A 14,780-nucleotide genomic window follows, 5' to 3' on the forward strand; every position below is an offset into this window, starting at 1 on the left:
TGCTTAATGCTTTAATTTCTCACTATCAGCCCCATCTAAAAGACACGTAAGAATATTTTGTAAACTAAGACAGTAGAAAAATGACCTTAGGACCTTACTGAAATGATCCAAACAGTGTTTGGCACCCTTGGAGGGCACAAAACTACTGCCATATTATGAAACAATTGAAAAAGAAATAAAACATTGATGGAAAAATTATGGACAAAATTTGCAATAAATGTGTGGATGTTAAGAGAGCTGCTGTCCACACAGGGCCATCGTCAAGGGGGGGCATTCGCGGGCAGTGCCCCCCTGAACAGGTTGTTGTGCCCCCCCTACAAAGTTTTTTATTACTTTAATATATATCAAGAATAATTAAAATAAATTAAACATTGAATGTTTCATGACTTGTAATGTAATCAAATGAGGAAAATATAGTTGATATATGTTTTCTTTAATTAAAATAGACCAGTTTCTCTGACTGCTTTTTTAAAGCTAGGACGCGGTGTGCGCTGCGCTATGAAACCCATTCATTTCAATGGCTTGCGCCGCGCGAGGGCAGTTTGTTGTTGCGTCGAGCCAAGCGCTCACGCAGCGGAGCTCAGCTTGCGCTCACGCAGCGGAGCTCAGCTTGCGCTCACGCCGCGGAGCTCAGCTTGCGCTCACGCCGCGGTCGAAGTTCAATAGTTTTGCACATAGTTTGTGGTCTTTTGCACTTTATACGGGAAATGAGCTGACAGTCTGTACTAATTGTATGAGTGTGTGCTTGCTGTATTTGTTGTTTTAATGTCTTGTTTTTGCAAGTTATTGTTGCTATTGCGTGCCCCCCGTTGGAAGCCGTGTGCCCCCCTGTTAGTTATGGTCTGGCGCCGGCTCTGTGTCCACACACACATACATATATTCATTTCAGAATTTTTTCATTTATATATATATATTTATTAATTTATCATATAGAATATATAAAAATATAAATAAATATATATACACATGTAAATGTTTCTTAAAAACATACCTGAATGTGTGTGTGTGTGTGTGTGTGTGTTGGTGTGTGTGTGTGTGTGCGTGCATGTGTGTGTGTGTTAGTGTGTGTGTGTGTTTATATATACATAATAATTACACACAGCACACACTCATATATTATGCAAAAAAAAAATCATTTTTATTTTGTATGCGATTAATAACATTTTTAGAGCAGAACCAAAGTTGTCAGCTGAAGTTTCTTGAGGTCACAGGCTTATCTTTTTCTCTGTGTGTTTTCTTTATTACAATGAAGTTATTTTAGCTTATACTGTAGCATAACTGTCAATCAAAGAGACAAGGTTAATAAAAGATTATCTTTTTGTCCATAAAATCTTTGTGCTAATTGCTTTGGTCTTTGAAACTAAGAATTTGCACAGCTTGTTGGCTCTTTTAGCAAGCTTTTTTTAAAAAATCCATTCGAAATCCATTCATACAATCGTTTACAGAGTATATCAAAGAAATTATGGGCAAATTTAGATTAGAGGTTATAGACTCTGACTAAGATTGCTTGCACCAAAGCTATCGTGAATGTATGATTAGGTGTGAAAAATGAAAGTAGCATTTACAATCAATCACGATGAGTTAGAGGAGAAACACGTTTGAAACCATTTAAATGTAAAGTGTGCCGAGACGTAGGAAAGTCAATTGAAATTGAAATTGCACTGCTTTGTCTCATCAGACATTAATGTGTGATTGTTGCCTGTGGTATATGATGAATTTGATGATGTTTGGATGAAGCACTACCCGTATCTGTTGAAGGCTGAATTACAATTATTTTCTTGCACATTAGCAGTTATATTCAGAGTATGGGATCAAGGTATGGGCTGTTATGATTAGTCACACTTTCTGAAGCGATAATGACGTATACATATTCAGAATATTTTACATTGCAATGCAGATCAGTGCTTTCAAATGCACACACGCAAATTCATCATTCAACACCACTGCTGTGTATTTTATCCATAATATTTAAGTTTCACAGTGCACAAGTGTGTTGGGTTTTAAAGCGTGGAAACATCTACGGCAGTCCTGATGAGTCACAAAGGATTAATTTCTTGTCTGTGTGCAGGACTTAAAGTGCATAAGAGAGGAAACAACAGTACTCGCCTTGCTTTTATCTGTTCTCTCTCTCTGAGAATTGAGCCTCGGCTGCACGCCTTCAGAGACGCATCTGCCACATCAAGGACGGGTTCTTCATCAAATCAAATAACATTACTGGGCAAAGAGTTCAAAACATTTCCTGCAGAATAGAACTTCTGTGTTTGTTTGTAAGCAGTTGGTTTCTCATTTGAGAACTAAGCAAAGTGATACAGACTGTACGCCCACTTTTATTTTCATTGCCTTTGAATTATTTTTCTGGAGAAAATCAGCTGAGAAATTTCAAGGTAGTATTTCTGCACAAAAGTCTGAGTTTTATTAATGAGCAACCTGTAGTTAAGTTTAAGCAGGTGACAGGTGCATTTAAAAGCATTGCAACATATGCAGTTGAGTAATTATCAATATTTTCATTGCAATTATGGCTTAAAATGTATATATGCAACCATAGTTACAAACATAATGTGATCTGCCTGCTGCGTTTCTCTATAAGCTGTCATCAGTGTAGGGGAAAGTTACTTTTAAAAGTAATGTTAAGTTACTTCCCAAAAAAGTAACTAATTGCTTTGCTTAGTTACTTTTTATGGAAAGTAAAGCCGGAAGTATACTAGGGATGTCCGCGTATGCGTGCCATCCGCATGACGTCATTTTCGTCATCAGGAGGGTCCGCGGTTGGCCGCGCGGACCGTCCGTGTGTAGCGCAAAATTTGGCCGGAAACGGACGCCGAAAAAAAGGTATACCCCGGCCTTAATACTTTTAAGTTACTTTTGCGTTACTTTTTCTTACTTGGCTGAGTCTCTTTGAGGCGTTGCAGGTGTTTTTTATGACCAAGGCCGCCTTAATGCACGGGCTACCTGGGCTGAAGCCCAGGGGCCTCCGAAGTTCAGGGGCCTCCAATGTTCGCGTTCATGATGAGCTGAAAATGTCATTTTGTTTTGTAACTTGTCAGGTTTTCTGTCAATCACTCTGCACGTTACATATCTGCTGATTGGTCCGTGGTAACTTACCGTGAAATAAAATGTCAGACGTAACAGTCAGATTTTTCTATTCCGCGTAATGTATTAAGTGCCCGTTGTCAACTTGGCATTCCTGCATGTTAGACCAGTGAGGTGCAGGTCTCTCTCTTTCGCGCGCGTGCTCGCTCTCTCTCTTTTTCGCGCGCGCGCTCGCTCTCTCTCTCTCTCTCTCTCTCTCTCTCTCTCTCTCTGTGCTCGAGTCTCAGAAGTCTTTCCAACCGTGCGCAAGAAACTGCTGCCAAATAGAGAAAGGCGTTCCCGCACATAATGCTGTTAGTTGTTATAAAGTTTAAGTTTACTCGCGTTTATATCAGTGACGCGTGCGCAGCTGGAGCGATGTAGTTTGACGCGACGTTAGCTCACAGTACACACATCTGTTGGTTTAGATAAGAAAAACAACAAAGAGACGCAACGGTAAAGGTGCAAGTCTTAGAAAGTAAAGAGAGACAAGACCATCTCAAAACAGACTCCATGATCATCCCCTGATAGCACCATTCATATTTATAATCTCCTTATCTAAAGATATATACAGGTATGTTCCCTGTCTGTTTTGTGCATTTTCATGCTTGTTCGTTTTACATGCTTATGTATGAATAAATACTAAGTACAATGCAGTCTATATCTTCAATATTCTAAAAACTAAATAACACTTTAAAAAAAATAAGATTTTGTCTATAAAGGCTTATCTTTTGTTATCATTAATGCATTTTCACTTTAAAACTAACTTTACTTTTTATATTTTTAAAACTGTGCTGAGCATTTGGTTAGTGAGTGGCAATGAATTTTCTGCAAATTTGTATATTCCAAAAACTATATAAATAAACATAAAGCTTATAAACATGGTGTAACCCTGACCTAATTTAGCTCAAGTTAAATAATTATTTTTCATATGGTTGTTATATTTATATGTTCATGTTTTATAAATGTTTGTTGCATTTAATAAGTTGTAAATAAATTTGTAAAGTGGAAAAATTGTATAAAAAGAAAAAATGTTTAATATGACGTAGCCGAGAATTGACCAATCAGACGAGTTCAGACGCTCTGTGTCGCGTGAGTCAGCAGAATCCGGGTCATACGGAGAGAAGAGCGCTGAACTTGAGTGTGTCTGTTTGTAACTTTAGAAAATAAGACTTAAAATGTTAAATACGATTGAAATCCTTTTGTAATCTATGAGGGGAGACCTAATTTGAACACATCCGTGTATATTTTTGTTGGAGTGGATTTTATTTTCGTTTTTACTGTGTTGAAGCATTGGATGTGGTCAGGTTTATTTTGTGGATTCCATTGGATGTTCCTTTGATGGCGAGCTACCCAGGTGAATTCTGTAAAGGAGAAGAGGACAACAGTTAATGCAAGGATTCATATAGACTGAGACTTTGCCTTTTTCTAAAATATAGAAGAGGATTTCTGTACGGACTGTGGCTAACAGCTCATTTGCATCGTTGGACTTGAGATAAGTAACGAATATCTGATATCAGAACTGAACTGATTTGAACTGAACATTGATTCCTGAGTTATGATTCCTGAACTGTGATTCATATCCTAATGTGAACGTTTGAGTGTCATTGTTCAATTTGTACTTTGAATTTGAGTCAGTGCATAAGGGTTATAATTCACTGTGATTGTGTATACCAGTGAGGATTGAGTACTCTAAAGAGATCTTTTATTCATTTTATTTTATTCATTGATTTATTTTATTGGGTTATTTAGTATTTTGCTTTCTTGTTTTATCCAAGGCCTTTTTCTTAAACTGGGGAAATTTTATTAAAAGTGTTTTCTTACTATATTCCTGTGACAGCGTTTCCAGTGATTCTCCACCTCCAGAGAGCCGTTTCTATAGTTTTCTGAGGTGCAATTGGCCTGTAGAGTCCAAAGGAGTTATAATTGATGCCGTGTAAATAGAGTTATACTTACCTGATATAATTATACATTTTTGGTTATTATTATCATCATCATTTACTTACCTTATACATATTTGTGTTAATTCTCGGGCATCAGAGATATTTCTAAATTTATTAGTCCAGAGGTTGTGTAAAGTGTTACACATAAGTGGCGAGCCAGCCAGGAGGTGGCGCTGTGTTACTGGAAATGCTTTGAAAAAATACTTTAAGTAACCCAAACAGTCTGATGATAAAATGGAAGTAGTTGTCAGCGAAGGCATTAAAGTCCCTAACTCTGTAGTAGTTAGTGGAGTAACTGGAACTGATGATGACGAAAAACTAATTGAGATTTTGGAGAAACATGGTTCCATATCTAAAATAGTGACAGTACAAGATCCCAAATCTGATTTCTACCAGAACCTGATTGTTGAATTTAACAGTGGGAATGCTATGCAGTCTTTAGAGCCCCTGTTACCATATACTTACAGGTTGACTGATAATCCTGAGGTCGTGTATGTAGTGAAATCCCTGTCCACTGTTTATACTAAACAACTAGGGGGTGATGCTACTAGATCTTACCTTAAAGGATTGAGAGAAATTGCAAACCTAAGTGGTGTTAACTTTGAATCAATGCTTAGTGAAATGCTAACAGAAATGAGCTCCGTAGTTCTTCCTTTGCCTGCCGAATCAGACACCGTAAATCAGAATCACGAAAATCTCATTGATTTGGATCAGCCTGAGAATAAAACTGTGTCAGAGACAAGTGAGCCACGTGCCGTAAGGAAACAGCAAGCATCGTCTGCTACATTTAGTGTAAATAAATCCATCCTTACTTCTCCTACTGTACTGAACCCACCAGACGTACAGAGATTAGTTGTTGAGCATGTGGTGAGAACTGAGGAAGCAAATTCTCAAGCATTTGTAACTACAAGGCTCAGAGCTTTTTCTGGGAGGATTCCCAGACCTGTAAACGAGATTGAGTATGATACATGGCGTACAAGTGTTGACTTTATCCTGAAGGATCCTACAATGTCTAGTTTTCATGGATCACGAAAGATTCTTGATAGCCTGCTACCCCCAGCATCTGATATTGTAAAGCACTTAGGTCCTGAAGCTCTTCCATCAGAATACCTGCAGTTGCTTGATTCAGCGTTTGGCACTGTGGAGGATAGTGATGAACTTTTGGCCAAGTTCATGAATACCTTACAGAATGCAGGTGAAAAGCCTTCAGTTTATCTATCTAGACTTCAAGCTGCTTTGACTGTAGCTATTAAGAGAGGTGGTATCTTGTCCAGTGAGGCAGACCGGCAACTGTTAAAACAGTTTTGTCGGGGCTGCTGGGATAATAATCTGATTGCAGACTTGGCTTTAGAACAGAAACGTGACAATCCCCCTTCCTTAGCACAGTTGTTATTGATGTTGCGTACCGAGGAAGACAAATTTGCCGCCAAAGAAAAGCGCATGAGACAGCATTTAGCTGGTACAAAGCAACGAGTTCATGTACATACACAGAGAACTTGGGTCACTGATGAGTCTATGCAGCCCAAAAATGCTGATATGTTGTCAATCGCAATGGAGACCAAAGAGTTAAGGAAACAAATAGCCACTTTGCAGAGTCAGCTGGCAAAACTTACTCCTAGAGCTGATATTCCCAAGAAATCCATTTCGCAGACCAAAGCTCGTAAAAGCACTGTAGCAGAAAACAAACCTCAGAATTCAAATGTTGAAGCCGCTGCAGCTGATATGAACAAACAAGTTGGAAAACCCAGACCCTGGTATTGTTTTAGGTGCGGCGAAGACTGCCACATAGCGATTTCTTGCACCGCTGAGCCAAATCCAAAACTTGTGGCTGAGAAACGTAAGCTGCTAAGAGAAAGACAGTCCCAATGGGAGTCTCAGAACACTGCAAAAGAGCTTTTAAACTAGAGCCAGTTCCTTTTGAGGGACGAATTGGAACTGAAAAGTTGCTAAGTCCCATAAAGACTAGAGTTTTTACTTGCAGCCAGAATTCTAAATGTTCAAACTTACAAACTAAGCTGCCAAAAGGATTAATTGGTGCTAAGTGCATTGCAATAGTTGGCATCTCAGGGCAGGAATGTCGCTGTTTAATCGATACTGGTTCGCAAGTCACTACTATTCCCCTTTCTTTTCATAAGCAGTATCTTTCAGAGCACCCCATTCATCCTCTTGCTGATCTTTTAGAGGTAGAAGGAGCAAATGGTCTTTCTGTGCCCTATCTTGGGTACGTGCATTTGAATATGACTTTTCCAGCAGACTTCGTTGGTGCTGAAACTGAAATTCCCACCGTTGCTTTGGTTGTGCCGGACATCAAGTCTCATACAGAGCCCTTAATTCTTATTGGAACAAATACTCTGGACAATTTGTACAAGGAACATTTGAAAGCAAGACCTTTGTCCTTCTTACCTCCCCTGTATGGTTATAGGGCTATACTATGTACTCTTGAGCTGAGGCACAGACAGAGTGAAACGGGTACTCTTGGTTTTGTCAAGATGAAGAGCCAGGTGCCTGAAGTCATGGCCGCTGGTCAGACTGTTGTTTTAGAGGGTACTTTTCATGCACCAGGATCCTTACTTGACAAATGGGTAGTAGTGGAACACCCTACTGTATCATCTTTACCGGGTGGAGTGGTAGTAAAGTGTTGTTTACTTACTCTTCCCACTGAAAAGTCAGGATGCCTTCCTGTAGTCCTCACTAACGAGACTGACCATGATGTGATTATTCCAAGAAGATGTGTCCTTGCCGAGGTTCATGCGATGGAGTCTCTGCTTTCAACTAAAGGAGGTATATCAAAATCTGATTCCCTCAACATTGAACCTAAAATGGTTAAAGAATCAAGAGTCACTGTGAACTTTGGTGATTCACCATTGCCTCAAGAGTGGAGAGATCGGATTACAAAGCTACTTAATGAAATGCCTGAAGTCTTTGCTCAGCATGACTTGGACTTTGGTCGGACTCAGAAGGTGAAGCATAGTATCAAGTTGAAAGATGAAACCCCTTGTAAGCAAAGAGCCAGACCAATTCACCCACAAGACCTTGGCGCCGTACGTAAACATCTCCAAGAACTCCTGTCAAGTGGTGTTATCCGGGAATCAGAATCCCCTTTCTCTTCACCCATTGTGGTGGTTAGAAAAAAGAATGGTGATGTCCGTCTTTGCATCGATTACAGGAAATTGAATTTGCAGACGATAAAGGATGCATACGCCCTGCCTAACCTTGAAGAGACATTTGCAGCCCTGAATGGTTCTAAATGGTTCACCGTACTTGACTTAAAGTCAGGGTATTACCAAATAGAAGTAGAGGAGGCAGATAAACCAAAAACTGCCTTTGTGTGCCCCCTGGGGTTCTGGGAATTCAACCGTATGCCTCAGGGGGTCACCAACGCACCAAGTACTTTCCAACGTTTGATGGAGAGATGTATGGGAGACATCAACCTTAAGGAAGTACTTGTATTTCTTGATGACTTGATCGTGTTTTCACAAACCATAGAAGAACATGAAAGGCGGTTACTGCAAGTGCTCACTCGGTTGAAGGAATACGGGTTGAAACTTTCACCAGAAAAGTGTCGCTTTTTCCAAACTTCTGTGAAGTATCTGGGACATATAGTGTCCGAGCATGGAGTCGAAACCGACCCTGAAAAAATTGAAGCCATTAAAACCTGGCCATGTCCTAAAAACCTTAAGGAACTAAGATCATTCTTGGGGTTTTCCGGTTATTACCGGAGATTTATAAAAGACTATGCTCAGATTGTGAAACCGTTGAACGAATTGACCTCTGGTTATCCTCCTTTGAGAAAAGGGAACAAAAAGTCAGCGAAGGAAGGTAAATACCACAACCCCAAAGAGCCATTTGGTGGACGTTGGACGTCATCTTGCCAAAAAGCGTTCAAAACCTTAATCATCAAGCTCTCTACTGCTCCTGTCTTGGGGTTCGCTAACCCAAAACTGCCTTATACTCTTCATACAGATGCCAGCACCTCTGGACTGGGGGCTGCTCTGTACCAAGAACAGGATGGGCAGCAGCGTGTTATTGCGTATGCTAGCAGGGGGTTATCGCACAGTGAATCCCGTTACCCAGCCCACAAACTCGAATTCTTAGCTCTCAAGTGGGCTGTAACGGAAAAATTTCATGATTACCTTTACGGTACTTCTTTCACGGTTGTTACTGATAGCAATCCCCTGACGTACCTGCTGACAACAGCCAAGCTGGATGCAGTTAGTTACAGATGGCTTGCCGCTTTGTCTACTTTTTCGTTCAAACTACAGTACAGAGCTGGAAAGCAGAACACAGATGCTGACAGCTTGTCACGCAGGCCACAAGAAGGGCTGTCCGAAGACCATCTGTCAACAAAAGAAATGGAGAGGATTGAGAAATTTGTGCAGTATCACACATCTGAAACTGATGTTCCTGGTATCACTGATACTGACGTGGTTAAGGCTGTCTGCGAAAGACACTTGGTACAGCAGAACAACGATCCTGCTGATTCTTTGGTTTTGTCTCTTTCCATTCACCCAAATGCGATACCCAGCTGCTATGAGCAGGAAGACAATTTAACTGGATCTTCAGTCTTACCTCACTTAACACGAGAAGAGTTGTCTGAAAAGCAGAAGTCTGATCCAATTATCAGGGAAGTTCTCATATACTTGGAATCTGGAGAGAAACCACCACCTGTTGTCAGAAAGGAAGTGCCTGATTTCATTTTCTACTTAAGGGAGTGGGATCGTCTCTTGATAAAGGAAGGAATTCTGTACCGAAGACGACAAGATGGGGACTGTATTACTTACCAGCTGGTCTTGCCTGAGGAGCTCAGATCCCTTGTTATGAGCCAGTTGCATGACCAGATGGGACACATGGGCATAGAGAGGACCTTGGATTTGGTTCGGTCGCGGTTTTACTGGCCGAGGATGAGTTCTGAGGTAGAACACAAAGTAAAGACCTGCAACCGATGCGTTCGGAGAAAAGCCTTACCTCAGAAAGCAGCACCGTTGGTAAATATCCAAGCAACAAGGCCACTTGAACTTGTCTGTATGGATTTTCTATCTCTCGAGCCAGATAAGAGCAACACCCGGGATATCCTTGTGATTACCGATTACTTCACCAAATACGCGGTTGCTATACCGACGGCCAATCAAAAAGCTAAAACAGTTGCTAAAAGCTTATGGGAACAGTTTATTGTGCACTATGGTTTCCCAGAACGCTTACACTCCGATCAGGGACCAGATTTTGAATCGCATACGATTAAAGAGCTTTGTGCGATAGCTGGCATCCAGAAAATCCGTACTACACCCTACCATCCCCGGGGAAACCCAGTGGAGCGATTTAATCGCACACTGCTAGGTATGCTGGGAACCCTGGAGGAAAAAGATAAAAGTAGTTGGAGAGAGTTTGTTAGGCCCTTGGTTCATGCGTACAACTGTACAAAGCATGAAAGTACAGGATTTTCCCCATATGAGCTGATGTTTGGCCGTCAACCCCGACTACCACTTGATTTGGCATTTGGTTTGCCTACGGAGAATAATTTGCAGATCTCACACTCACAGTATGTGCAACAATTGAAGTCTCACCTAAAAGAGAGCTATGATGTTGCTATGCGTAATGCACAGAAACTTGCAGAGAGAAACAAAGCCCGCTTTGACAAGTGTGTGAGTGAGTCTGTGCTAGAGGTTGGAGATCGTGTGTTGGTGCGAAATGTCAGAATACGTGGGAAACATAAACTTGCTGATAAGTGGGAGTCTAAGGTTTATGTCGTGGTGAAGCGGGTAGACAACTTGCCTGTCTATACTGTTCGTCCAGAGACTAAGGACGGTCCGCTTCGTACTCTTCATAGAGACCTGTTACTTCCTTGCGGTTTTTTGCCAGTATCTGAAGCTGAAAGTTCAATTGAACCAAAAACCGCTTCCAAATCTAAGACTAGGTCAAGAATTGAGATGCAAGAGTCAGAGGAAATGACCCTTAACCCAGAAATAGATGATGAAACCTCTGATCCTGTTTTCAGAATTTGTCCAGTTAGGAAAACGAGGTTTATAACTTACCATGACTTGCCTAGACCAGACAGTATCTTACCTGATGTAACTTTAGAAAGCCCCTTACCTGTGAGTAATCCAGAGGAAGTACTTTCACCTGAAAAGAATAAAGAATACTTACCGGTTGAAGTTTCTGTTAAAAACTTACCTGATGTTGCAGAATCTGATGAGTTGACTTGTTCTCCTGAAATTCCAGTGAGTGGTAATGAAGTAGACAGTCCTGGAAAAGAGTGTAATGAAGTTAGTCATGCTTCGGATGAAGATGATAATGTTGTCACTGAAACTCAAAAGTGTAGACGTTCTACTAGGGAAAAAACTAAACCTAAGATACTTACCTATCCAAGTTTTGGAAATCCCTTAATTCAAGTTGCGCAATCTTTGTTTCAAGGATTAAATAATGCTTTTGTTACTGCCTTGAGTGGTATTGAGGATCCTAGTGAGTTAATTGAAGAGTCTCAAATAAAAGTCGTGTAAGGATTTACACATCTTAACTTAGGATACGAGGACGTATACCTAGTTAGTAGGGGAGGGTGTAACCCTGACCTAATTTACCTCAAGTTAAATAATTATTTTTCATATGGTTGTTATATTTATATGTTCATGTTTTATTAATGTTCGTTGCATTTAATAAGTTGTAAATAAATTTGTAAAGTGGAAAAATTGTATAAAAAGAAAAAATGTTTAATATGACGTAGCCGAGAATTGACCAATCAGACGAGTTCAGACGCTCTGTGTCGCGTGAGTCAGCAGAATCCGGGTCATACGGAGAGAAGAGCGCTGAACTTGAGTGTGTCTGTTTGTAACTTTAGAAAATAAGACTTAAAATGTTAAATACGATTGAAATCCTTTTGTAATCTATGAGGGGAGACCTAATTTGAACACATCCGTGTATATTTTTGTTGGAGTGGATTTTATTTTCGTTTTTACTGTGTTGAAGCATTGGATGTGGTCAGGTTTATTTTGTGGATTCCATTGGATGTTCCTTTGATGGCGAGCTACCCAGGTGAATTCTGTAAAGGAGAAGAGGACAACAGTTAATGCAAGGATTCATATAGACTGAGACTTTGCCTTTTTCTAAAATATAGAAGAGGATTTCTGTACGGACTGTGGCTAACAGCTCATTTGCATCGTTGGACTTGAGATAAGTAACGAATATCTGATATCAGAACTGAACTGATTTGAACTGAACATTGATTCCTGAGTTATGATTCCTGAACTGTGATTCATATCCTAATGTGAACGTTTGAGTGTCATTGTTCAATTTGTACTTTGAATTTGAGTCAGTGCATAAGGGTTATAATTCACTGTGATTGTGTATACCAGTGAGGATTGAGTACTCTAAAGAGATCTTTTATTCATTTTATTTTATTCATTGATTTATTTTATTGGGTTATTTAGTATTTTGCTTTCTTGTTTTATCCAAGGCCTTTTTCTTAAACTGGGGAAATTTTATTAAAAGTGTTTTCTTACTATATTCCTGTGACAGCGTTTCCAGTGATTCTCCACCTCCAGAGAGCCGTTTCTATAGTTTTCTGAGGTGCAATTGGCCTGTAGAGTCCAAAGGAGTTATAATTGATGCCTTGTAAATAGAGTTATACTTACCTGATATAATTATACATTTTTGGTTATTATTATCATCATCATTTACTTACCTTATTCATATTTGTGTTAATTCTCGGGCATCAGAGATATTTCTAAATTTATTAGTCCAGAGGTTGTGTAAAGTGTTACACAATACTTTCACACATTTTGGTTTTATTATCACCACAAGTTGCTGTGTATGGTTGTTAAATAAAATGTCTTGTGTTTTAATAATGATATTACTGTGTTTTCTGGGTCAAAGAGGGAAAACTCACTGTTGTATGTCTCGAAAGAAACTAATGCATTTTGTTATGTAGATTACCTAAATATTACACTTAAAAAAATAAGACTATAAATCGAGGGTATGGGGGGCCTACAAAACCTCTCAGCCCCAGGGCCTCACATTAGGTTAAGGCGGCCCTGTTTATGACTGAAAAGTTCTGCATTCAGAAACTGCATTTTCCATTACAAAAATGTCAAGCTCTGGCCTGCCATCTCCTTTTCTGATTCAAACTGTTTCTGCTAAGACGCGCACGTATAATGCTGGGTAGACGCGCGGAAAAAGCAAGCATTTTATGTGCGTCAGAGGCAAAATTTGCTTCTTGTGGGAGGGGCAAGTGCTCTGCGGTTGTCTGTTTGCAAGATGGCTGATGTTGATTGTGCATTTATAGAGAGAGTTACCGGTTTGTATTTGGTCACCTTACTTTAGGGGGGAAATAAATGGCGCGTGTATGAATTGTGTATTTACAACTTGCCCAATGTCCTTACTGACACTCTTCCAAGCAAGGTCCTTTTTATTCCTGTCTCTATAGAAATAAGAACTTGTGTCGTATAGATCCGGGTGACTGATTACGACCAATATCAAGCGTTCCTTCATGTTGAATGAGTGACTCCGGGCGGGGCTGCCGCCACAGCAGCAAGCAGGCTCCTAATTTGTTAACGCGGTTCAAAAATCCGCCAAAGTTCAAAATATGTAACTTGGGCGTCAGCCGCAAATTCGCGCAAAACGGAAAAGCACAAAAAACACCATTCACATACCACGCCAGACGCTCAATTCGCCATTCGCGCAAACTAGATGCGTGAATGAGGCGGAAGCACGTCTACCGCGCCGCGTTAAACGCCTCATTTGCGCCGCGAGACCTCCAGATGCGCGTCAACGCATCTTCACATTGACTTAACATTGAAATCACTCGTGCTTGATGCCTCTACAGCATCTGGTGTAAACGCAGCAGAAGAGTGCGTAATTCTACGTGACTACGTTCAGTTTAATTCAGTACAATATTTTTTTATCAAATGAATTAAACTGAAAAGTAACTTGCATTACCTAAAATATTAATGTGTACATTTACAAAGTAATCCGTTACTTTACTTGTTACTTCAGAAAAGTAATTTATTACGTAATGCACGTTACGTAATGCGTTACCCCAACATGGCTGTCATTAAGGGTAAGCAGTAAAATACATATTTAGAGATATGTATCAATCAGTACAAATATGTGCCTCTGAGGTACTGTGGCCCTGTCCCAAATGGCGCACTTAATGTGGACTTTCAATCTTGTGGCCTTAAATTGCGTAGGGTGTCCCATCTGTCATTTTTATGCTCCCAAGTGTGCACATCAGCGCCCCTTTGCATCCTTGATGCGGTCTTCGGCGAAGCCTGCACTGCAGCAGGCTTCATTACCAACCCAGAAGTCCTTCCGAAAGAGCAATTAGACCAATCAGACGACGAAAGGGAGGAGTTTACACTGATGGGCAACTTCTCTTTCTATTTCCAGCATGACGCTTGAGTCTGTCCCAAAATACGACTCCAGTGCGCCCTCTTGGTCTCACGTCAAGGTCTGCACTACATGATATTATCAGTGTGGACTCAGAAAAAGTCCATAAGTCCGGAGTGTGCCATTTGAGACAGGGCCATGATATCATCAAAGTGTGGACTCTGAGGAGGTCCACAAGTTGGGAGTGTGCCATTTGGGACAGGGCCTAATATGCACTCTTTGGTACTAATATGTACCTCTGAGGTACTAATATGAGCTCTGTAGGTGCAAAGGTGTACTTTTTAAAGGGCAATGTCCCAGTGACAACTAGAGACCCTTTTTTGACAATTTTAACAGTAATATGTTCCTTTGATGTATGAATATGCACATTTTGGTACCATTATGTACCTCTGA

Source organism: Misgurnus anguillicaudatus, chromosome 9 (genome assembly GCF_027580225.2).
Source record: "Misgurnus anguillicaudatus chromosome 9, ASM2758022v2, whole genome shotgun sequence".
In the NCBI taxonomy this organism is placed as follows: domain Eukaryota; kingdom Metazoa; phylum Chordata; class Actinopteri; order Cypriniformes; family Cobitidae; genus Misgurnus; species Misgurnus anguillicaudatus.